This window comes from Panthera uncia, assembly GCF_023721935.1.
Source record: "Panthera uncia isolate 11264 chromosome B3 unlocalized genomic scaffold, Puncia_PCG_1.0 HiC_scaffold_1, whole genome shotgun sequence".
In the NCBI taxonomy this organism is placed as follows: Eukaryota; Metazoa; Chordata; class Mammalia; order Carnivora; family Felidae; genus Panthera; species Panthera uncia.
Window position 1 is genome coordinate 24,604,642 of NW_026057582.1, and position 23,618 is coordinate 24,628,259.

General features: G+C 50.3%; 1 protein-coding gene across 7 annotated transcripts in view; it reads right to left on the reverse strand.

The window, feature by feature from the left end:
• TMEM63C (transmembrane protein 63C) overlaps positions 1-23,618 on the reverse strand; it is a 74,518-nt gene that overhangs the window by 46,255 nt on the left and 4,645 nt on the right. For 4 of the 7 annotated variants that reach the window (XR_007453651.1, XR_007453652.1, XM_049612429.1 and 1 more), the window contains exons 1-3: positions 8,660-8,781; positions 8,125-8,328; positions 7,632-7,775 (exon numbers count right to left, since the gene is read on the reverse strand). The gene's annotated coding sequence lies outside the window, so the exon portion shown is untranslated. Of the gene's footprint in view, positions 1-7,631; positions 7,776-8,124; positions 8,329-8,659; positions 8,782-23,618 lie in introns of those variants that run through there. The other 3 variants (XM_049612431.1, XM_049612433.1, XM_049612430.1) reach the window with 3 other exon arrangements.

Below are 23,618 nucleotides of genomic sequence, written 5' to 3' on the forward strand. Positions count from 1 at the left end.
CCTAGTGAGAGTTCCATGATCCTGGCCTCAGTGAGCGTTCCGTGGTCCTGGCCTAGTGAGAGTTCCATGATCCTGGCCTCAGTGACTGTTCCGTGGTCCTGACCTAGTGAGTGTTCCATGGTCCTGGCCTCTGTGAGCGGTCTGTGGTCCTGGCCTCAGTGAGAGTTCCGTGGTCCTGGCCTCAGTGAGCGTTCCGTGGTCCTGGCCTAGTAAGCAGTCCGTGGTCCTGGCCTCAGTGAGCGTTCCGTGGTCCTGGCCTAGTGAGCGGTCCGTGGTCCTGGCCTCAGTAAGCATTCCGTGGTCCTGGCCTCAGTGAGCGTTCCATGGTCCTGGCCTAGTGAGCATTCCGTGGTCCTGGCCTCAGAGTTCCATGGTCCTGGCCTCTGACAGTTCCATGGACCTGGCCTCAGTGAGAGTTCTGAGGTCCTGGCCTCAGTGAGCATTCCATGGTCCTGGCCTCAGTGAGTGTTTCATGGACCTGACCTCAGTGACCGTTCCGTGGACCTGGCCTCAGTGACCATTCCGTGGTCCTGGCCTCAGTGAGCGTTCCGTGGTCCTGGCCTCAGTGAGTGGTCCGTGGTCCTGGCCTAGTAAGCGGTCTGTGGTCCTGGCCTCAGTGAGTGGTCCATGGACCTGGCTGCAGTGAGTGTTCGTTCCATCAGGTGGGAGAGGCCCCAAAACATGAGAGGAGGTAATCGGAATAAAGAGTAACAGATGCTCTGTTGAGCGAAGAAAACAAGACACGGACGATGGCGCAGGGAAAACGCCACCCCCTGCACGTCTGCCTGGTCTCTGGAAGGAGACCCAGGACACGCTTAAGTGGTTGCCTTCTGGGAAGGAAACTAGGTGGAGGCTGAAGCCTCCTGAGGAAGACTTACTTTCATTATATTCTCTTTTTCGCTTTTTGAATGTTGTACTGGGCACACCTAACCAAGCAAAACGAACAAACAAACAAAAACCAAACCAAGATGAAAAGCCGTGCCGGGATAAGTGCCGTAGCAGGGTGTGACCTGCATTGTGCTGGTTCCAGAGGCGGGGGCTCTAACATCGAGGACTCTTCTCCCCTCAGGATCTGAGGGTTCTCATCTGCCAGGGCTGTGTGTGTGTGCGTGTGTGTGTGTGTGTGTGTCTGTCTGTCTGTCTCCATACCTGTGCATTTGGGAATGTGTGAATGCACTGGATTGAATTCTGTCCACTTGGAGCCACAGAATATGACCTTATTTGGAAATAGGGTCTCTGTGGATAGAACTAGTTAAAGTGAAGTCATACTAGATTAGGGTGGGCCATAAGGCCACCGCCTGGTGTCCCCATACGAAGTCTTCATGGACACACAGACAAGACAGCCACGAGAACACAGGCCAAGACAGAGACATGAAACCACACAAGCCAAGGTGCAGGGGTGCCGGCCACTCCCACAAGCCAGAAGCGGCCAGGGAGGCTTCCCCCCGAGGGCCTGCAGGAGGGCACAGCCCCTGCCAGCACACTGGATGTCACCCTTCCGGCCTCCAGAACTCTGAGAAAATGAACGTCTGTGGTTTGTGGCTGCAGGGTCTGGGGTAATTTGCTACAGCTGCCCTCGGAATGGATCCAGTGGACCTACGCATTTATGTTTGTGTATTTTGAGGTGTATCGGTGTATTGTGTGTGTGCATCTGCGTAGGGAGAGTGGCATTTGGGTGTGCTTGGGAATGTGTTTATGACTATTTGGGTTTTGTGTGCTTGTGTGTGCTTTGGGGAGCATGCGTGTTTATGTATTTGTATGTGGGCATGCTGAGTTGTGTATGTGTGTGTGCATGTGTGTTGGGGGAGGGGGAGAGAACTCATGGATGTAGCCAATGCTCTCTAGGGTCTTTCTTAGCCCTAATATTCCAGAAGTCTGCCCTGAATTTTGCTACAGGGGCTGGCCTCGAAGGGCTGCTGGTCAATGGCAGTGGGGAGGGCCTAACACCAAGACCCGGTTGGACCCATTCTGGTCTAGTGCCGCTTGGGAAAGGAGAGGTCTGTGGGGACAGTGTTCTCCCCCACACCTGCCCTGTCAGCAAAAGGGTCTCAAGCTCAGGAGTGTGGGATCAGCAGGAGCTATGTCCTGGGGACCTAGCCGACAGCTTTCTTGGAAGCCTTCACCAGAGCAGAGACCCCCGAGACTCTACCTCCTACGGACCTGAGTTACTCTGAAACATGAGAGTGGTTCTCACACTCTGGTGCCTCAGCATCACCTGGAGGGCTTGTTTCCTGCAGATGCTGCCTCCCTGCCTGAGTTTCTGATGTGGCAGGTCTGGGGTGGAGTCTAGAAGTTCCTGGGTTCCTGGGTGATGCTGACATTGCTGAATGGGGCTTCGAGGATCACTGCACTGGGCCATGGGACACGGGGCGGGGTGGTCTTCAGCCTCCTCACCCTACCCCCAGGCCTCGGTGTGGGCATCCTGGTCTTTCAGGACAGGCCCTGGAAAAGTCAGTCCTGGAAGGCACAATCCTATTCTCTCAGTCCGTCTCTCTCGGCTGCCTGTCACTCATGAAACCATTCATTCAGCAAAATAATGGGCCAGACCGTTCCTTGCATTCAAGGTGCTTATAGTCAAAGCACAAGATTCTAGTGGGTACAAAGACCCCAAAGAAACTGTGACAGGTCTGCATAAGTGCACTCCAGAGGCCTGGTGAAGGGGTGCCGGGAGCACAGAGGAGGAGCCCTGGACAATCCAGAAAGGCTGCCTGGAGGTGGTGCTGGCCAAGGCGGCTCTTCAAAGTTGGACAGCAGTAGTCACGTTAATTGAGGGCTTACTGCCAGATGTTGTGCTCAGAGTCTGTAAGCGTGGGCTCTTTTAATCTCACTACACCAAGGTGGGAACTACTGTCACTAAAGAGAGATTTGAGTCCAGCAGCTACATTCCTAACCTTGGGTGCACATGGGGCTTCTGCCCCGGAGTTGGAGCTGGGGTTACAGCCACGGGAATGCCTTCCCGAGGGCACACGACATTCCTGGAGGAGACCAGGAATACACAAAAGTGGAGAGGAAGGTGGGCTCGGATTACGTTAGGACTGTCCCCTGAGGGAGTTCAGGTCCCCATATAGAAACGCACCACCCCTTGGGGCAGCAGAGATGGGAGGGACACCCAGCTCTGTTCCCATCTGTGTAAACAGGGCAGGAGCCAGGCTGGCTGCTGGCAGGGGTGGTGGGAGGGGGGGCGGGGGGAGGCGGTGGTGGCAGGGGGAGGGGGTTGGAGAGAGGTAGAGGGAGAGCCCAGAGCACAGCTGCTCCAGCCATGGTGGGGAGCCAGATGGCAGAGGCTGCAGGGCTGGCTCACGTGGCTTCACGGGACCTGTGGGACAGAGAGGGCCCAGGGCACAAGTGGCCTGAGGATGACAGTGCTGCTGTAGTGGGGGCTCTCTGGTTACAGATTTGACCATGATGAAGGCCAGCCCGGGAGAGTGGCTGAGGAGTGACGGGCTGGCACAGCCTCTGTGACATAGGGTGGTCCCCGTACTCTGGCCCCCAAGCAATCTCTGAGAGGGGTCCTGGCCTCCTCAACTAGAGCATAAACTCCCAGGCCACGGGCCAGCCTCATCGTGACCTGGCTCCTGCCTCTTGGACAGGGGAGTCAAGAAAGTCACTCTGATCCTCACTGAATGAGGACTCAAAGAGCTCCTTGAATCCAGAGGATAGAACCAGAGGAAATGAGCCCCAGCCATGGTAAGACGTATTCTAGTTAGACACCAGGAAACACTGGTCTGGGATGCTGAAGGGGGTAGTAGCTATTTCTGGGGAAGAAAAAACCCACCCTCTGTCTCTTGACAACCTGCCTCAACTAGAAGAAACATGGTGGGGAACCTCTGTCCCATTTCTTCACTAGTACCTCCATCCTGTCTCACCTACATTTTGGTTCCCTCTCTCCTTTCCTGCTCGTCTCCCTCTTCTGCCTTCTTTGTGTGAGTGGGACAAACCCCCCCCCACCACCACCACTTGTCCCAGTATTTCTGGGGACCTTTGAGCTTGGCCATACTCAATTCAGCCAATGTTTGCTGAGCCCTACACCTGCCTCATGGAAAGATCACATAGTTAAACCAATGCCTATACCAAAGGCAGAGAGTAACGGCCATGAGAAAGGTAAAGCCAAGGTAATGGGGCTCAGAGACCACAGCTCCCCAGGGTCAGGGAAGTCTTCAGAGAGGCGGCAGGCTAACAGAAACCATTGAGACAGGGGCATTTGGGGCAGAGAGAACAGATGAGTGATAGAGAGAAGCAGAGAGTGGAATATTCCAGAAACGGCAGGTAGACTAGGCTGCAGAGGTGGGGTGAGCAGGGTCTGGTGAGATAAAAGGAAGGTCGTGAATTTCAGAATGAATGATTTGTACTTAATTGCGTAGGCAATAGGAAACTATTGAAGGTTTCAGAGGAAGGGCATGACATTATGTGGGCTGGGACTAGGAGGGTTTCTAGATTTAGCTCCTATCCTGGGATCTCGTGAAGGGCACTTGGCCCCAATTCTGAGCTCACGGGCTTCTCAGAGGTTCCCGAGGGGAGCAGACAATCGGCGTCTCCAATGTCACCTTTTTGGTGAGGCCTGTCCTGATGACCGTATTTAATAATCAAACTCCCCAGGCCCTCGCATCCCCTCTCCTCCCCTGTTTTTCCACTGGATTTATCTCCTACCACCCTTTGCCCATAGTTTATGCTGTTTATTGTCTGTCCTCGCCCTCATTAGAATGAAGGCCCCATGAGGGCAGGGTCTATGTCTATCTGTCTTGCTGCTGAATATTCCAGTGTTTAGCATACCGCTTGGAATCCCAACAAATTCATTCACTTGTTGAATGAATAAAGCAAAACAGGCCTCCATGCAGGAACCAGCGTGGTCTACTGTGTTCCCTCTCTGTTACTTCACTCCTGGCTTCCTGAGCGTGGCAGCACCGGCGTGGAAAATCTCTGTGAAAGCCAGACAGAGCTCTGCTTCTTCTCCACCGAGCCTCGCGCCCTTGCCAGGATTCGGAGATTTCGACTGTTCTCTCTCCCCTCCCTTGCTAAAGATACCACCGCTTTTCTTCATCTTAGAGTGGAGGCCAAGCGAGGAGATTTTCAACTAAGGAAAGTGAGAGGCTTGCAGGACAGAGGCAGCTGCACCTGGCAGCTTGGAAGAACACCTCTGGATGGAGCAAAATGACCACAAGTTACAGGGTGCCCCACCCCCTGTAGGCACTGTACAGGTGCCCCCTGGGCACTTTGATCCATTTTGGCCTCCCATCAATACAATGGAATGGGTACTGTTCTCCTATTTTATAGATGGAAAAATAGAGGCTCAGAGAAGCTAACTGACATGGCCAAGGTCTCCCCACCCAGTGAGGAGCCTGGTTTTGGACATGAGTCTGTCCTACTTCAACCTGGTGCCCGCTCTTCTGTGGCACGAGCCTCTCTTCTGCCAGGGAAGCAGTGAGGTGCGGGATGCGGGGCTTGCCAGGTTTCCTGACCAAGGTGCCACGTTGCGGGTGGTTTCTGCTGGCCTTGGGCTTCCCACCTGAGCTATGGGAGCTGAGGTTCTGGCTACTTCCCAGGGATGGATGAGGACAAAGACGCCGCGTCTGCCACCTGGCTGGAACTCATCCGAGTGTGAGTTGTAACTGCGGTCACTGCCTGCTCTAGCCTGTGGCCGGGCATCCCCTCCTCACTCTGACATGTACCAGGAGGGCTGGAGCCCGAATGGCGCCCCCTGCACGTGAGGCCCCCGCAGCTCCGGGGGAAACCAAATCTGCCCCCTGGGCAGATGCGGCGACAGACAACCAGGGCTGCTCCTGTCGGGGCACGACGGGGGAGGCAGAAGAGCCTGGATCAAGCCCCCAGCTGTGGGGTTGCCAGGGGCTGTGCTTCCATTCCTTAGGGACTCAGTTCACCCACCTTGAGGGTGGAAACCCTCTCTCTCAGCAAACACTACTGACTCGTTATTATGTGCAAAGAAAACAGTAAAGCTGCTGCTTTTGAGGCCCTTAAAGGACAGGTCAGACACAGTCACTGAATGGGCAATGGGGAGCCATGGTGGTTTTGGAGCAGGGCAGAGAGATGACTACTTTGCTTTAGGGAGGTTAATCAGGAAGCAGAGTGTGGCTTCTGTAGTGACCAGGGCTAACATGGGTCAGCACTCACTGAGTGCTGGAGGTTGTTCCAAGCGCTTTACAGATATTAACTTTAATCTCTACATCACCCTGGGGGACTGCTGGTATCCCCATTTCACAGATGAAAAGACTGGCGTACACAGAGATCACAAAGCTAGTGGGTGGTGGCATTGGGACCTGCGCCCTCCTTGCTCCCGAGCCTGCGCTCTCCACCACAATTCGATGCTGCCTCTCGGGGCAATCTAGACCAGGCGGACCAGGGTCCAGTGCGGGCTGGGGGGTGCGCATGGCCAGAAAGATGGACGTGAACCACTCGCCTGTGGCTAAGACTCCTTGACCTGGAGAGCTCTCACAGGCCGGGCCAGGAAATTATAAAGGGAGACACAGAAAGGAACTCTATCTATGATCGCTTTTATCGATAATGGCAACAATCACAGTGTTCTTGGCCAATAGCTTACACAGCGGTTAACTTCTTTGGTAGAAAAGAGATTTTAGAGACTCTCAGATAGATCTTATTACTGTGAGAGCCTGTCTTGACTACCCAATCCCTTCTTGATTTGATTGATTGATTGATTGATGTTTATTTATTTTTGAGAGAGAGCTAGAGCACACACAGGGAAGGGGCAGAGAGGGAGACACAGAATCCAAAGCAGGCTCCAGGCTCTGAGCTGTCAGCACAGAGTCTGACATGGGGCTTGAACCCACAAACTGTGAGATCATGATCTGAGTCACCCAGGCACCCCCCTTCTTGATTTTATTAATTTACTTAAACTAGGGAGAAAGCCTCACTGTGATGCTAACTTGGCTTTAATGCCCTCTGCTTGGGATGTCTGATCACTGCCAGTGTCCCTGTCACAAAGGGGGATGAGTTGCTACAAGTCACTGGGTAGGTGGAAGGAGGGGAAAGGACTGGGGGTCCTCCTGGCTGAGGCTGGGCAGGGAGGAAGGGGCTGAACCACGAAGGGCTGCCTGAGACCCAAGGGCTTTCGGTGCTGTTTTGACGAGATTACAGCTGGTTCCTTAGACATGTTCAGCTACAACATTGTCAACAACACTATTGATATTATGCTTGAGAGGTTAAAAGAGACTGAGGTTGGATTATATCACTAAGATCCCTTCCAGTTCTAAGAGTCTATGGAGATACCATCTGTCCCAATCCCTGTGTCTGGCTGCGTTCTAGGCCTGTCCCAAACCAGGCTCAGCTGGGCAGGAGCCAGTCGAGACCCAGCTAAGGGTTCGGAGTGGGTGTTTCTTCAGGCAGGGGACATCCTACCGGAGCCAGAGTAGCCTTTGGCCCCCTTCCCAGGCTTTGGGAGTCAAGGTCACCTGGGGCAGTGTCCTTTGGAGAGAGGACTGGGCTTTCCTGTACCTCTTTCAGGTTGTGGGTTTAGGAGGGTTTAGGGAGAACCTTCACCCAAGCACTGACTGGAAAGCCACAGGACATGGGCAGTGGGGTGGTCACATTTCCTGAGCCTGAGAGAGAGTTGGCACGAGGGTCTTAGCACGGCTGGGTGGGATGGCTGCAAGGGCACCTACCTGGACCAGCAGGTGAGGTTTGTGGCTCAGGCAGATGGGTGGTTCACTGGCCCTCCCTCCTCTTGATCCGTCCTCAGGTACTTCTGAGCGGCCCAGCCTTGTCCCTGCTCAGTTCCTGACAACGAAGGTGGTTCCTCCAAGGCTCTGTGGCATAGGGACAACAAAGCACTCTCAGGTCTCCCCAGCCTCCCCAAGCCAAGCACCCTCACCCAACATGCTCGTCAGCATCTTCTCATGAGGCCTGCCTCAGGGGAGTTCTCCTGGAGCGAGGAGCACCCCAGATGAAGCCATGACCCCCCAGTCTGCCCTATCTCCACATCCAGCTGCCCATCCCTGAGGTGGGTGAGCCAGGAGCCACCCTTCATCCCAGGTGAGCATGAGCCTGGGGATGCACTGTTCTAGGAGTCCAAGCACCGAGGTCCCCTCTGCCACTTCCCTCCTGGTGACTTGGAGCACCCCCACTTTCCCACACGGGGGCCTTCAGCCTAGATACCCAGACACCGCGAGCAGCGCTGAGCTGGGGAGCTCAGGGGGGCCCATAAGCAGCAGGGGATTTCAAGTAGCATCGTAGGAGTCCCAGCTCTGCCCCCAGCCAGGGGCCCTGGGCAGCTGCTGAAACCTCACTAGGCCTCATTTCCTTTGGCGACATCTCTTCAGCCCTTCCAGATTTAAAATTACAGATGTAACAAGAGGGAACCTACTGAGAAACAAATTTAAAGAGATAGTTCAGGGTGAGGCATTTAAACGTTATTCTCCCTTTCTAATTGCTTTCTTTTTCTTTTTAAATTCTGAAAATAACACGGTTGTAGGGGAAAAAAAAATCAAATGCACCGTGAAACCTCCCCCTGCGACCCCAAACCCCACTCCACTTCCAAACAGAGCCACACTTCCTGCTGTGCATTTCTGCAAAAATGTTCCCATAAATAATGACAAATACATATGTGTGCCTGCCTCTTTATTTTAAACTCAGCCAGGAACATATTTCCAGTACTCTGCTTTGTTAACACACACCACACGTCCCCACATACCAGCACAGACAGAGCCTTCATTTTTGCGGCAGCTCATGCGTTCCGCTGAAAAATGCACTTATAATTTATGTGAATCCATCCTCGTCGATGGATGCTTAGGTTGTTTCTACCTTTCTGCCGCGCAAAGCGGCAAAAAACGTCTTTGGTTATAATCGTCGTGCACGTGTGTGAGGTTAGCTGGAGGATAAATCCCCAGGGGTAAGGAGCCGAAGGTTAGGTGGGCCTGAAATTCTGTTTCCAAATTGTCTTCCAAAGAGGATGAGCCAGTTTGAACTGCCCAGCCACGCACGAGAGTGCCTGTTGCCTCCAACCTCGACAACACTGTGCGTTTTCCAGTTTTTTTAAAGTTTGCCAGTGTGAGTGTTGAAAAATGGTTATGGTTTCAGTGTGTAATTCTTTAATTATCAGAAAGGGCAGACATTATCTTCATGTTTATTGATTAACTGGCCTTTGCGTTTTTCTGTGAACTGCCTATGTCCTTTCCAATTTATCTCACTGATTTTTAAAAGGTTTTTCTAAACTAAGGCAATGAATTAACTTTTTGTCATGTGTATTGCAAACTGTCATATTCTTTTTTACTTTATTTATGCCATCTTTTGCACAAAATTTCAGATTTTTCTGTAGTGAAAAATATTTCTTACTAGAGCATCCTAAGAATCATTTGCCCCTGTTTACCACTAGTACTGTTAGGGTTTTCTTTCTTTCTTTTTAATCTTTCCTTCTTTCTAATCTTTTTTTTTTCTAGAATATATTTTGGTGTAAGGAGTATAGTACGGCCCAGCTTTCTTTCTTTCCCCCAAGGGGCTAGATAGTTGTCCCAAAGTCACGTATGAATAATCTCTTCCCTCCCTCCACCCAGTCACCCTCTTTCTAAATTTAAAATCTCAATTTAAGGGGCGCCTGGGTGGCGCAGTCGGTTAAGCGTCCGACTTCAGCCAGGTCACGATCTCGCGGTCCGTGAGTTCGAGCCCCGCGTCGGGCTCTGGGCTGATGGCTCGGAGCCTGGAGCCTGTTTCCGATTCTGTGTCTCCCTCTCTCTCTGCCCCTCCCCCGTTCATGCTCTGTCTCTCTCTGTCCCAAAAATAAATTAAAAAAAAAAAAATCTCAATTTAACTATGTAGTAGGATGGATACAAAGAGCATGACCTCTGAGTCAAGTGCTGGTTCAAATTCTAGCTTCACTGGATCTAAGAGAAGTTACCTAACCTTCCTGTGCCTTGGTTTCCTCATCTGAAAATGGTAATAACAATAGCACCGTCTATTGTGAAGATTAAGTGAGTTATTTCAGGTAAAAGGTGCAGAAAAATGCGAGTATGCGCTGTCTATAAGAGACTCACCTCAGCTAGCTGTAAGGACACACATGGGCCACAAGCAAAAGGATGGGGGATGACCCTGTATGCAAATGGTAACTGAAAAAGAGGAGGGGTGGCCATACTTCCATCAGACACAGTAGACTAAGAGTCCAACACTTCAGCAAGACACAAAGAAGGATATTACATATTGATGTAAGGGTCAATTCTCCAGGAAGTTATAATAATTATAAATACATATGCATCTAACAGCAGAGCACCCAAATAGGTGAAGCAGACAGACAGAATGGAAGGGAGAAAGAGTAACTCAGTAACAGTAGGAGATTTTAATAAACCACTTTCAATAATGGGCAGAGCAACCAGACAGAAGATCAATAAGGAAACAGAGGACTTGAATATACCCAACACTACAGACCAACTGGTCCCAGCACACAGGTGCAGGACACCCCACCCAACGGCTGCAGAACACACACTCTTCTGGAGTGCACAGACTGTCCCAGGACTGGTCACGTGCTAGGCTACAGGTGAAGGGCGTCCTACTGTGCCTGGCACATGGGAACCACTTCGTGTCAGCGATTACTGTCATCCCTGCTGTCTATCAGACGTGCGTGGGTCTTTGTCTGGATAAACTTCTGTTCCATTGATCTGGGAGCCATGCCACCACTTGACAAATATTTATTACCATTGCCAGGCCCCATTCTAAGTGCTGGGGAACCAGGAGTGAACGGCAGTAGTAAGAATCTGCTCTTGCCACCTCTGCTTAGACTGACTTCTAATTATGTTTAGCACTTTTACTGATATTATAAATGCTTCTTTCCATGATATAAGACGCTAAAGTTTATATGTAATAGAACTATACATTGTTGTCTTTAATATTTATTAGCCGCCATCTTACTATATTTTTTTATTATTTCTCCTAGTTTTTCAGTGGATGATCTTGTTCTTTTTTCCTTCAGGTGGTCAATCTCATCATCTAAAGCTTTAATTGATAAATTGGCCTCCTTTTATAACTTTTATTTTCAAAATTTGTATTGGATTGTTCAATACTTCTAGAGAAGTATTAAAGAATGTTCAAGGTAATAGTGGTCCTTTTCCCCTTGTATGTGTGTATATCTGTACACACACACACACACACACACACACATACACATGCATAAAATTATGTTAAGGAATATCCATCTACTCCTATTAAATAAGAGTTAAAATTGAGACCTGGAGTAGCCCAAGCAATCTTGAAAAAGAAAAACAAAACTGAAGTTATCACAATTGCACATTTCAAGTTATATTATAAAGCTAAAGTAATCAAAACAGTATGGGACTGGCACAAAAATAAACACATCCATCAATGGAATAGAACAGAAACCCCTAAAATAACCCCAAAATTATAAGGCCACTTAGACTTTGGCAAAGGAAAAGCGAATATCCAATGGTAAATGGTAGTCTCTTCAACAAATGGTGTTGGAAAAACTGGACAGCCACATGCAAAAGATTGAAACTGGACCACTTTCTTACACCATACACAAAAATAAATTCAAAATGGATTAGAGACCTGAATGTGAGACCTGAAACCATAAAAATCCTTGAAGAGAGCACGGGCAGTAATTTCTCTGATATCAGCCGTAGCAACATTTTTCAAGATACATCTTTTGAGGCAAGGGAAATAAAAGCAAAAATAAACTGCTGGGACTACATCAAAGATAAAAAGGTTTTGCACAGTAAAGGAAACAACTAACAAAACTAAAAGGCAACCTACTGAAGATATTTGCAAATGACATATCCACTAAAGGGTTAGTCTCCAAAATATACAAAGAACTCAATACCCCCAAAACAAATAATCAAATTAAAAAAATAGGTTAGAAGTCATGAACAGACATTTCTCCAAAGAAGACATACAGATGGCCAACAGACACATGAAAAGATGCTCAACATCACTCATCATCAGGGAAATGCAAATCAAAACTACAATAAGCTATTACCTCACACCTGTCAGAATGGCTAAAATCAACAATAGAGTGTTGGTGAGGATGTGGAGAAAAAGGAACCCTCTTGCATTGTTGGTGGGAATGCAATCTGGTGCAGCTGCTGTGGGAAACAGTATGGAGGCTCCTCAAAAAATTAAAAATAGAACTACCCTATTATCCAGTAATTGCATTACTTGGTATTTACCAAAGCAAACAAACAAAAAACCCAAAAACACTAATTCAAAGGGATACATGTACCCCTATGTTTATTGCAGCGTTATTTGCAATAGCCAAACTATGCAAGCAGTCCAAGTGTCATCCATAGATAAATGGATAAAGAAGATGTGGTATATTTATATGTATACATATATCTGTGTTATATATATACCGTTGCAATATATACCATTATATACAGTGTGTGTGTGTGTGTGTGTGTGTGTATATGTATTCCATTATATATATTACATTGTGTATTTGTGTGTGTATATATACATATATATACATATATACAATAATATATACATATAATAGTATATATATAATACTATGTGTGTGTATACACACACACACACACAATGGAATATTATTCAGCCATAAAAAGCATGAAATCTTGCCATTTGCAACGATGTGGATGGAGAGTATTATGCTAAGCTAAATAAATCAGTCAGCAAAAGACAAAATACTGTATGATCTCACTCATATGTGGAATTTAAGAAACAAAACAAATGAGCAAAAGGAAAAGGGAGACAAACCAAGAAACAGACTTTTAACTATAGAGAACAAACTGATGGTTATCAAAGGGGAGGTAGGTGGGGGGTGGGTGAAATAGAGAATGCAGATTAAAGAGCACACTTATATGATGAAATAAACTAAAATGAAAAAAAAATAACATGATAAAAACACTTAAAAAGAAGAGTTACTATCAGGGACATATTTTGAATTTGTCATAAAATGCCTTTAAGGCCTTTTTAGCATTTATGGAGCTGTTTATGTGATTTTTTCACCTCTTTTGACCTATTGCTTTGTTTAAGATATTTGTTTGTGGTGTATTTGTTTTTTAAACATAACACTGTATGATCCTATTTGTTAATACTAATTTATGAATTTTGCACCAATATTCATAAATTCAATTTTTTCCAGTAATTTTTATCTTTTTCTGTGTTCTTTGTCAGTGTCACACTGGCTTCATAGAATAACTTGGAACCTCTTCTTCTCATGGTCTGGTATGGTTGATCACCCTTAAATAATGTAGAATCATCCCTTTCTTGAAGGTTTGATAAACCTCAGGTTTTTGGGATTTTATGAAAACTCAGTTTTCTTCATGATTATTGGTCTGTTGAGGCTTTCTAGTTAGTTCTTCTGCTGGGGTCAAACTGGTGATTTATATTTTCTCAGAAAACTATCAGTTTCAGCTTGTTTTCAACTGAATTTACATGTAGTCTAGGACAGTATCCCCCAAGAATTCTTTCTCTGTTCCCTGGCTTAGTGGGGTATTTCCCCATTTTAATGTTCAATTTTATAGATTTGGCTCATTCCTCCCCAACCCCCATTAGATTACTTAGACTTTAAAAAAAAATCACCAAATTGACACATGCTGTTCAAGCAGTAGCCTACTGACTATGCACACAGCCCAGAAATACAGGAGCTGGAATCAGGGACGAGAATGAGGAAGGAAGGGGCAGCTTGACAAACACAAGTTATTCAACAAACATTTAAAACGTGCAGAGTGATTCCTATCAAAATAACACCAGCGTTCTTCACAGAGCTAGAACAAATAATCCTAAAATTTGTATGGAACCAGAAAAGACCCCGAATAGCCAAAGCAATTTTAAAAAAGAAAACCAAAGCTGGAGGCATCACAATCCCGGACTTCAAGCTGTATTACAAAGCTGTAATCATCAAGACAGTATGGTACTGACACAAGAACAGAGACTCAGATCAATGGAATAGAATAGAGAACCCAGAAATGGACCCACAAAACATATGGCCAACTAATCTTTGACAAAGCAGGAAAGAATATCCAATGGAACAGAGACAGTCTCTTCAGCAAATGGTGCTGGGAAAATTGGACAGCGACATGCAGAAAAATGGACCTGGACCACTTACTTACACCATACACAAAAAGAAACTCAAAATGGATGAAATCCCTAAACGAAAGACAGGAAATGATCAAAATCCTCCAGGAGAAAGCAGGCAAAAACCTCTTTGACCTTGGCCACAGCAATATCTTACTCAACACGTGTCCAGAGGCAAGGGAAACAAAAGCAAAAATGAACTACTGGGACCTCATCAAGATGAAAATCTTCTGCACAACAAAGGAAACAATCAGCAAAACTAAAAGGCAACCAGGGAATGGGAGAAGATATTTGCAAATGACATATCAGATAAAGGGTTAGTATCCAAAATCTATAGAGAACTTATCATAGTCAACACCCAAAAAACAATCTAGTGAAGAAATGGGCAAAAGACATGAATAGACACTTCTCCAAAGAAGACATCCAGATGGCCAACTGACACTTGAAAAAATGCTCCACATCACTCATCATCAGGGAAACACAAATCAAAACCACAATGAGATACCACCTCACGCCTGTCAGAATGACTAACATTAACAACTCAGACAACAACAGATGTTAGCGAGGATGCAGAGAAACAGGAACTCTTTTGCACTGCTGGTGGGAATGCAAGCTGGTGTAGCCACTCTGGAAAACAGTATGGAGGTTCCTCAAAAAATTAAATATAGCACTACCCTATGCCCAGCAATTGTACTATTAGGTATTTATCCAAGGGATACAGGCGTGCTGTTTTGAAGGGGCACATGCACCCCAATGTTTATAGCAGTACCTATTGACAATGGCCAAAGTATGGAAGGACCCCAAATGTCCATCAATGGATGAATGGATAAAGAAGATGTGGTATATATATACAATGGAGTATTACTCAACAATCAAAAAGAATGAAATCTTGCCATTTGCAACTACGTGGATGGAACTAGAGGGTATTATGCTAAGCATAATTAGTTAGAGAAAGACAGAGAAATTAGTCAGAGAAAGACAAATATCATATGACTTCACTCATATGAGGAATTTAAGATACAAAACAGATGAACATAAAGGAAGGGAAGCAAAAATAATATAAAAACAGAGAGGGGGACAAAACATAAGAGACTCTTAAATATACAGAACAAACTGAGGATTGCTGGAGGGGTTGTGGGAGGGGGAATGGCCTAAATAGGTAAGGCGAATTAAGGAATCTACTCCTGAAATCATTGCTGCACTATATGCTAACCAACTTGGATGTAAATTAAAAAATAAATAAAAATTTTAAAAAATTACAGAGAGTGGCTCAGTTGGTTAAGCACCTGACTTTGATTCAGGTCATGATCTCCCAGTTCATGAGTTCGAGCCCAACATCGGACTCTCTGCTGTCAGCATGGAGCCCATTTCACATCCTCTGCCCCCCTCTCCTGCTTGTGCTATCTCTCTCTGTCTCTCTCAAAAATAAATAAATAAACTTTAAAAAAAAGTATTAAAAAGTGCAGAGAGGGGCGCCTGGGTGGCTCAGTCGGTTGAGCATCTGACTCTTGATTTTGGCTCAGGTCATGAACTGCCCTGACAGCAAGGATTCTGCTTGGGATTCTCTCTTTCTCTTTCTCTCTCTGCCCCTCCCCCGTGCTCTCTCTCTCTCTCTCTCTCTCCTTAAATAAATAAACACTTAAAAAGTACAGACAGCCCATGCACACATACCCTGTCCTTGAACACTCTGCATCTCCTTGTCACAAGTCCCCATACCTGGTAGAACCTGACAACCCCCACCCTGCCTTCAATGCCCAGCTGTCACCTCCTCTTGGAACCTTTCCTGGCTTCCCTGGGAAAAGCTGACGCCTTTCCTCTGACATTCAAGATTACTTTTTTTTTTTTTAATTTTTGACATTTTTTTTAAAGACTTTATTTTTTTAAATTAATCTCTGCACCCAAGGTGGGGGGGCTCAGACTCACAACCCTGAGATCAAGAGTCACACTTTCCTCCTGCTAAGCCAGCCAGGCATCCCTAATTTTGAAAAATTTTAAACACAGAAAGTTAAAAGAATAAAACCAATGGAATTAACCAATGGTAACATTCTATCATTTTTGCTTCAGATCTTGTTTGTTCAAAGCAGCATTACTGACGAATTAAAAGTCCTTCCTTCTACCCGCCAGCACCAGTTCCTTCTTTCCCTTGCCAAAGACCACAAGTGTGAATATTGCAACATGTTTGTATCCATAAATCATAAATAGTGTTATTTCCATTAAAATTAAGTGTTCATGAACGACATTATTCTGCAATTTCTTATTTATTGCAATATTGTTTCAGATGTACTTGTGTTAACACAGATAGTTGTGTGTATTTATTGTGGTATAAGTTACAAAACAAAGAAGTCCCCAATTACATATATTTTAACTGCTGCCTAACATCACAGTTTTAGTTGTCTACTCCATTATTGAAAATACTGAGGTGGAGACCTCTTTTGTGTTTCCAACGTTGCTGCCCTAGATGTCCTTGGGACTGTCTCCTCACGCATACATGTGAATTTCTCTAGGTAATTATACACCTAGATGCAAAACTGTTGGCCATCAAGTGTGTACATTTTCAGCTTTAAATGCCATTGCCGAAATGTCCCCTGGTGCCTTGTCCTGCCATTATTACAGCATTTCTGCAGCTGTCATCATTATCGGTTGACTTGCCTACCTGCCCCCTCCCCACGAGTTACCGGAGGGCATGTGTGTGCCTGGCTGGCACTCAGTGAATGCTTGACAAATGAAAGGGTGAGCTCACTGTCTAGCACAAGAGACGGACTCTAATGGGACAAGTGCATTAAAGGCCATGAGACTGGCCCTGGCTGGGATCCAGTGAAGGCTTCATGGAGGCAGTGGCATTCGAGCTGGACTTTGAAGGGCAGGGGGGGCCTGACCAGATGAGGATGGGGATGAGGCCAAGGACTGGGCTGGGAGGAGGGGGTGGGTGGAAGCTTTGATTTGCCAGGGTGGGTGGTTCTTAGCTGAGCTGGGTGAGCGGGAGTGGGGAGGAGGGGTACAAAGCCAAGTGTGTGTATTTGGTAATCTTCAAGGTGATCGGAGCCATCCCCTACCCCGCGCAGGAAGAGACTCTGAGCCAGAGCAGAGTGTGTGGGAAGGGGGAAGGAAGCAGGAAGGCAGGCAGAGAAAGGTCATTTGGGTTTAATCCAAGCTCAATCTTCAATGGCAGGCTCCTGGGAGCCAGTAAGAAGTGACTAGGTCAGGGGCGCTTGGGTTCAATCGGTCAAGTGTCTGACTCTCGATTTCATCCTAGGTCATGATCTCACAATTTGTGAGTTCGAGCCGGCATCCACTCCGCGCTGAGCCTGCTTGTGATTCTCTTTCTCCCTCCCTCTCTGCTCCTTCAGCACACACACACTCTCTCTCTCTCAATCTCAAAATAAATAAACGTAAAAAAAAAAAAAAGTGACTAGGTCAGAGCTGGGCTCAAAGATGATTCCCCTGATAAGCAGGCATATAGCTGTGATACCCAGGCCATGGAATAGGCTTGCTCCACCCAACCTCTCTCCCTCCTCTGTCTCTGGGGACAGATCAGGCCACCACACCTGGACTTCCTCCCCAGACCCACAGGACAGCACTGGGACTTGGGCCCCTCCGCCTCCTCCACTCTGCAGCTCTGGGAGCCCAGGCCATGGCTTCCTGTCCCCTCCATCCGGGCTGGTCCATACCGGTTCCCCAGGCCAGGGGACTGGGGAGAGCCTCCAGGAAGATAGGAAACCGAATCTGCTCTCCCTGCCTCACTCAGCCCCTCTGACCAAGCCCACTGTGTGTCCCGGGGCATGAGGGGAGGGTGGAGAGGGCCTCCCGTTCTTCCATTTCCCCCGCTGTCCTTCAGCAGAGCCCAGCTCTGGGCACCCTGCCCGGAGTGGAGGGGAAGGGGAGAAACGCACGACCTTCACTTCCAAGTCCTTTTGTCTTAAGCTACTTCAGCAAAACCATGAGCAGCAGCAAATAGCAGGTGACCGGAGGATGTGCCGGCTGTGCTCTGGGGAGAAGGGACACTCCGCTGGAGTCAGACTGGCCTGGAGCCACTTTGGGTTCGGCGCTTTTGTGCCTACGTGTGGGTGTGTGCAGTTGTGGTCATTAAAACCTCTCTGAGCCTCAGTGTTCTCATCTATCAAGTGGGCTCCTCACACCTGCTCTGCCCCTCCCCCGGGGCGTGCAGAGGATTAAAAGGAGTAATGAGGAATGTGAGGTCACTGAGTGGCACCAGGACCTCAGAGTGGGGACGTGGTTCAGGCTGTTGCTCCGTTGCCTGAGAAGCTCTCCGCAAAGCCTGGCCTAGTTTGCAGGCCTGCGCACACGAGGTCCCAGCTCAGAAGGGATCCTGGGCCCAACAACAGCTTGTCTGCGGTACCGAAGGACAGACATTCCCCCACGCCTGCCCTCCACACCCCACACACACCCTCTGCTTCTGAGAAGACCTCCCCATCTGCCAGCTCTTTTGGAGGGGACATCTCAGTTCAAACAGTGCCAGAGGCAGTCAACACTGTTGATCAGCACTGTCACCAAAGCGTGGCCAGACAGCCCAGAGTCCCTGGGCAACCCACCACTGAGCAAGTAAAGGGGGAGCACACGGGAAGAAGGGGGCTCCTGGTCACTAGGCATGTGCAGGCACGTGCACCTTTCTCCTTATGGCCATTCATCCTCCAGCTGGCCCTTTGCAGTAGGGACTATTTCACTTCGCTGTGAACACAGAGGTGAAGCGAGCAGATAATGAAGCAGGTGGAAACTCAGCTCCCAAGTGCCCCCTGGACAAGATGTCTCTGTGTGCCTTGTTCTCATGCTCCCGTGCCCCCCCCCCCCCACAAAGCAGCCGGTTTCCCCATGGGGCTCAGCTGACCTCTGAAGCATTTCCAGCCTATTGTCAAATCATCGCCACTCAGACGCCTGAGGTGATGAGACCTCCACATCAAAAAGCAACCAACAGCCATACCCCTGCCAACCAGCCATCTTGCTCATCTGTATCTCCAAAGACCTCAGGACGCCTTTCTCTTTTGACAGGATCTCATGGCCTGAGGCCAGCATCCCTCTGGCGGGCACAATCTAAGGAGACTCAGCCAGAGTGCAGAGCGGCCTCCTGTCTCCAGGGCCGCCTTCCTTGCCGAGGCCATTCGGTGAAGGCAGCACTCGTCTGGCTTCCCACTGGAGGCTGGCCTGGCCCCTCTGCCCCTGGTCCTCTGGATGCCAGAGCCCTGGCTTGGCATGAACAGGGGTCTGCAGGCACAGGGCCATGCCCTACCTCAGCCACCCCCAGCCCAGCTCTTCCGACCCCGTCTTGAGGGTGTTCATGCAAGACAGCAGAGTGAAAGGGTGGGAAAAGCAGACAGTGGGAGCCCAGGACACTTGGATCCTGGTTTTGCAAGCGGGTCCAGGCTTCAGTTCCCTTTCGGAACATGACGAATCACCAGGAGCAGGCAGGAGGTGAAAGCGGGCATCCCCTCCACCCCCGCTCAACCCTGCCTCTGCATGCTTCAGTACCAGCCACAGGGTGCTGGGAAGGAACATGGAGGCTCGGTTGCATTCCGTTCCCTAGAAACACGGGACACAGAGCTCTGGCCAACGGGTGCTCTTCTGAAGGGCCACCCTTGGTTTGCCCATGGCCGTCTAGACAGATCTAGAACAAGGACACACACGGTACCTCATGAGCTGCCCGGGTCCTCATCTCAGCTCCCCCTGGGACCCTATTTTGCACCAGTTCCACCCGCCAACTCATGGCAAGAACAAGGAGTCCGGTCCACACCACCCGTGCTGGCGTGTGAGTAAGCCAGGAAAACCAGTCTCTCCCAGGAGAGAGAGGAGGAGAGGACACGGGCCCCTGCCACAGGCAACACAGTGCACTAAAAGCTGCTGATCTCACTTCCTCAGAGTGCTTTCATTACTGCGGGTCCCAGAGCGAGCCTGCCCAAGGCCCTGAAGGCCCCCCGTGGACTCTCGCACCCTGGACGCTGTGTGCAAAGAGCTCTTATGCCTATTATCTCCACAGTTCTTCCACCAGCTGCTTCCCAGGAGGAGGCAGAGCTGAGAGTCTCCGGGATGTGAGAGTCAGTGGGGAAGATACCGGCCGGCAGCAAGGTCCACTGTGCCACCAGTCACCAGCATTTTAGTGCGTGGGAATCCTGTTAAATAGCACAGGCAGTCGAGGAAGGGGAATGGAGCCTTCAAGGGCCAAAACACAACTTGAGGTACGTTGGGGAGGGATGGCCTGCCTTCCAGGCCTTAGAAGGGTGGCTTCGACTGGCCACGGGGGAGAGGGCGCCCTCCACAGAGGAAACAGCCACGTTTTCCCCACAGGGGCTGGAAACAGATAGCTCCAATCTACACCACAGACTCCAGGAATAACACCGCCCATCTGTAATAAATGCTTGACATGTTTCCAGAGCCCTCCCACCCAACTGGGGAAGGTGTTTTCATGCCCAGTTGTCAGGAAAACCAAGGGCAGAGCGCCAGCCAACAGGGACTCTGGTCCAGAACCAGGTGCCATGCTCCTCTGCTGGTGGTTCTTCTGCCGCGAGCCAGGAACCTCTCTGCAGCCTGCCCCTGCTAACCAGGAAGGACAAACCACCAGCTTCCCAGGACTATGGAGCAGTGGCCTTTCTCCTGGTAAAGGGCTGGAAAGGACCCTCGGAGCATCCAGATGCATGGCGGGTCCTCTTCTCTCTCTCGTATTGTACCATCACCCCATGGACAGCTAGTTCTGATTCGGTTTACTGGGAACATCATCGCTTCCCACAGGTCGCCCCAGGGATTGCTGGTGATTCATCATCAGGTAGCCCAAGGCAGAATCACCAGGGGCCAGCTTCAGGGGTCCTGTGCTCAGATAGTGTATCCGAAGAGCAGCAACTCATGAGCTAGGCACAAGGTAACTCCCTTTCACTCAGAATAAGGCTGGGTTGGGCACAAACTCCCTTCCTGTGATGAGAAGTAACTGAAGGCACTGGCCCCACGGGTCATCTCCCGGGGGCGACCACGGCTGCTGGTACCAGGGCAGGCGAGATAGCTGCACTTGGCTCCAGAGGCCCAGAGAAATGGTGTCTTTCCTGTGGGGGCACGATGGGAAGGCAACCAAGTGACTTTGGCTCTTCTAGCTGCTTCTTTTCCAAGTAACTTGAAAACATCTCGTAAAGGAGAAAGTGCTGAAGCTGTCCCCTCTCCCTGACACCCCCCTTCACCCCTTAGGAGGTACTCACAGCCTCACCCTACCAGGGCTGGGGGCTGGGGGACCAGAGGAGAGAGCAAGGGGCCTCATCCACAGCCCTGGGGTGGGCCAGGGAGTAAGAGACCTGCGTGTAGGTGAGAGACCTGGAGCAACTCGCTGCACCCTCTGTGCCTCGGTTTCCTCACCTGCACCATGGCGCTGGCTGGCTCCAGCTCTGAAATAAAACACAGCTCTCCCCCTACCTCAGTTTTCCCCCAGAGAAAGTCATCTGCCTCAGGCGGAAGGAAGACAAGGTGAATTCGGGAAAAGCTCACCTCCAAGAGCCACAGATCCAACAGCAGCCCATCCATTTCTCCCGGGGACAGGAGCTGGGGAGAGGCCAAGGGTGGGATGCTACACCACAGAGGGCGGTGTAGGGAGAAGGCCATCTTACCAACATGGTTCCCCGGCCTCTTCTCCAGTGAGACACAGGCCATCAAAGGAGAAAAAGTCCATCTCTTCATCCCCTGTCCTTCCCACCGCGGCCTGGGAACGTGCAGGTTTTCATCAAGGCTGGTACAGAGACTAAAGCCGGAACCGGGTTGCCCCCTTGGGCCTTCCTCTCCCAGAAGCCAACTCTCCTCTCCCTGAACCCACGAGGATAGTAGAGACCAACAGTTCGGTCTGCTCAGATGAACGTTTTTTTTGGGAGTAATTTTCTCCCGTCCCCGGACAATTCTTATCCCTGCGCTGTTCACACCCAGAACACCCCAAGCCCCATACAGAAGTTGCAACCTCCTCCATTCTCAGGGATGGGGCAAGGGGGGCGCTGGGGTGGGGCGGTGCTCCCCAAATTGGACCAGAGATCTAGAGAGCAAGACTGGCCCCTGCCCCTCCAGAGGACATCAGATCAAGGCAGTGCCTGGGAGGCCAGCTGTAGGACCTGCTAAGTGACCTTGGTGAAGCCACAGCACCCCAGGCCTCAGTTTCCCCAGGTCCATCGTCCAAATCCGAAGCTCCTCTCTCCAGGCCAAGATAAGGATGGAGGCAAGAACCTTTCCTTGGAAGAATATAAGGTGGCACCCTCTATCCCCGGGCCCAGGAGCCCAGCCCACCAGCACTGAATGAGACCTCCACCAGGCCGCGCAGCAGTGACGCTGTCAAAACTCATAACGGTGAAGTAGACTGCGGGGGAAGCGCACACCGCTCCCAGCCCAGCCAGTGGGCGGCACAGCCCCGGGGAATCCCTGGGTGGGGGTGATCCAGAGAGGCAACCCCACCTGGCTGTAATGCAGGCAGCGGCGGCGGCGGCGGCGGCGGCGGCGGCGGCGGCGGGGGCGGGGTAGGGGGGGTGCCTCCTGCCCCACCCTCCCCCCAACCCAGTGAAGATGGTCGACCAAGCCACGGCCCTCCCGGATACGCGGCTCATTCCACCTTTCCCTGGGTCCAGGCCGGCAGACAGCCTGCATGGCAAGGGTGTGTGGAGCAGTCTCCCCCCCCCCCCCCCCTCCCAGTCCGAGGTCCCGGAAAGCTGAGGGCAAGCAGTCCCTCCCCACCCCCTCCCCTGTCCAGGACCCGGATTCTGCGCCCCTTCTCCCGGCCGGAGCACTCCTGGCTCGTACCACCCGCGTGCTCACCGCATCTGCGCCCTGGGCGTCACGACCCAGCCCCAGGCAGGGTGCACCGGCCGCCGGGACACGGTGACAGGCAACACGCTCCTTACCTGGGAGGAGACAGCCAGCCGGTCCTCGTCGCGGGCCTGGTGAAGCCAGCCCCACCTGGCAAGGGACTGTCAGCAAATTCCCCTCTGCATCACCGCGGGAGCGGCATCCCGGCTCCTCCCCGGCAGGAGCCAACCTTGGCTCCGCCCCAAGACTGCTCTGACCCACGGGGGAACCCAGGCTGGATTATCTTATACGAAGCTCCAGGCTCCGCCTCAGAGACCCTGTAGTTACCAGGAACCATCTGCAAATTACCATTGCAAACGCACAAGGCTGCTGGTCCCTTGCTGCAATGGCTCCAGCACCCTCTGTTGCCCTGGGCCTCGGCAGCCGGCAGCCGTCTCGCTGCTCTCGGCCCACCCTACAGCCTCACCGCCACTCCAGGCTCTCCTCCGAGGCTTGTTCCCCTCCCCACGGATGCCAGCCAAAGCCAGAAAAGATGCACAGCCACACAAAGGTAGCAGGGTTCTGCCCCGCCCAGGGACCAGCTCCTGGCGCCCAGTGCCTGGTACCCAGTTCTGCCTCCTTCCCCAGCAAAGGAGAGGTCTACAAATTGGCCACAGCCCTGCCTAGGAGACCCAAAAGGAATGGGCTGGGTCATTTCCAGTGTGTTCGAGCCACAGTCCTGCATGTCTCCAGTTTCATTCAAGTCCTGGCTACTCTGCTGGAGACAACTGCTTAGGGGGCCTGGAGGCAGATACCAGTGTTTGAATCCCTAAAGATCGGTATACAGAGTGAGGGGTAACAGTGAACGC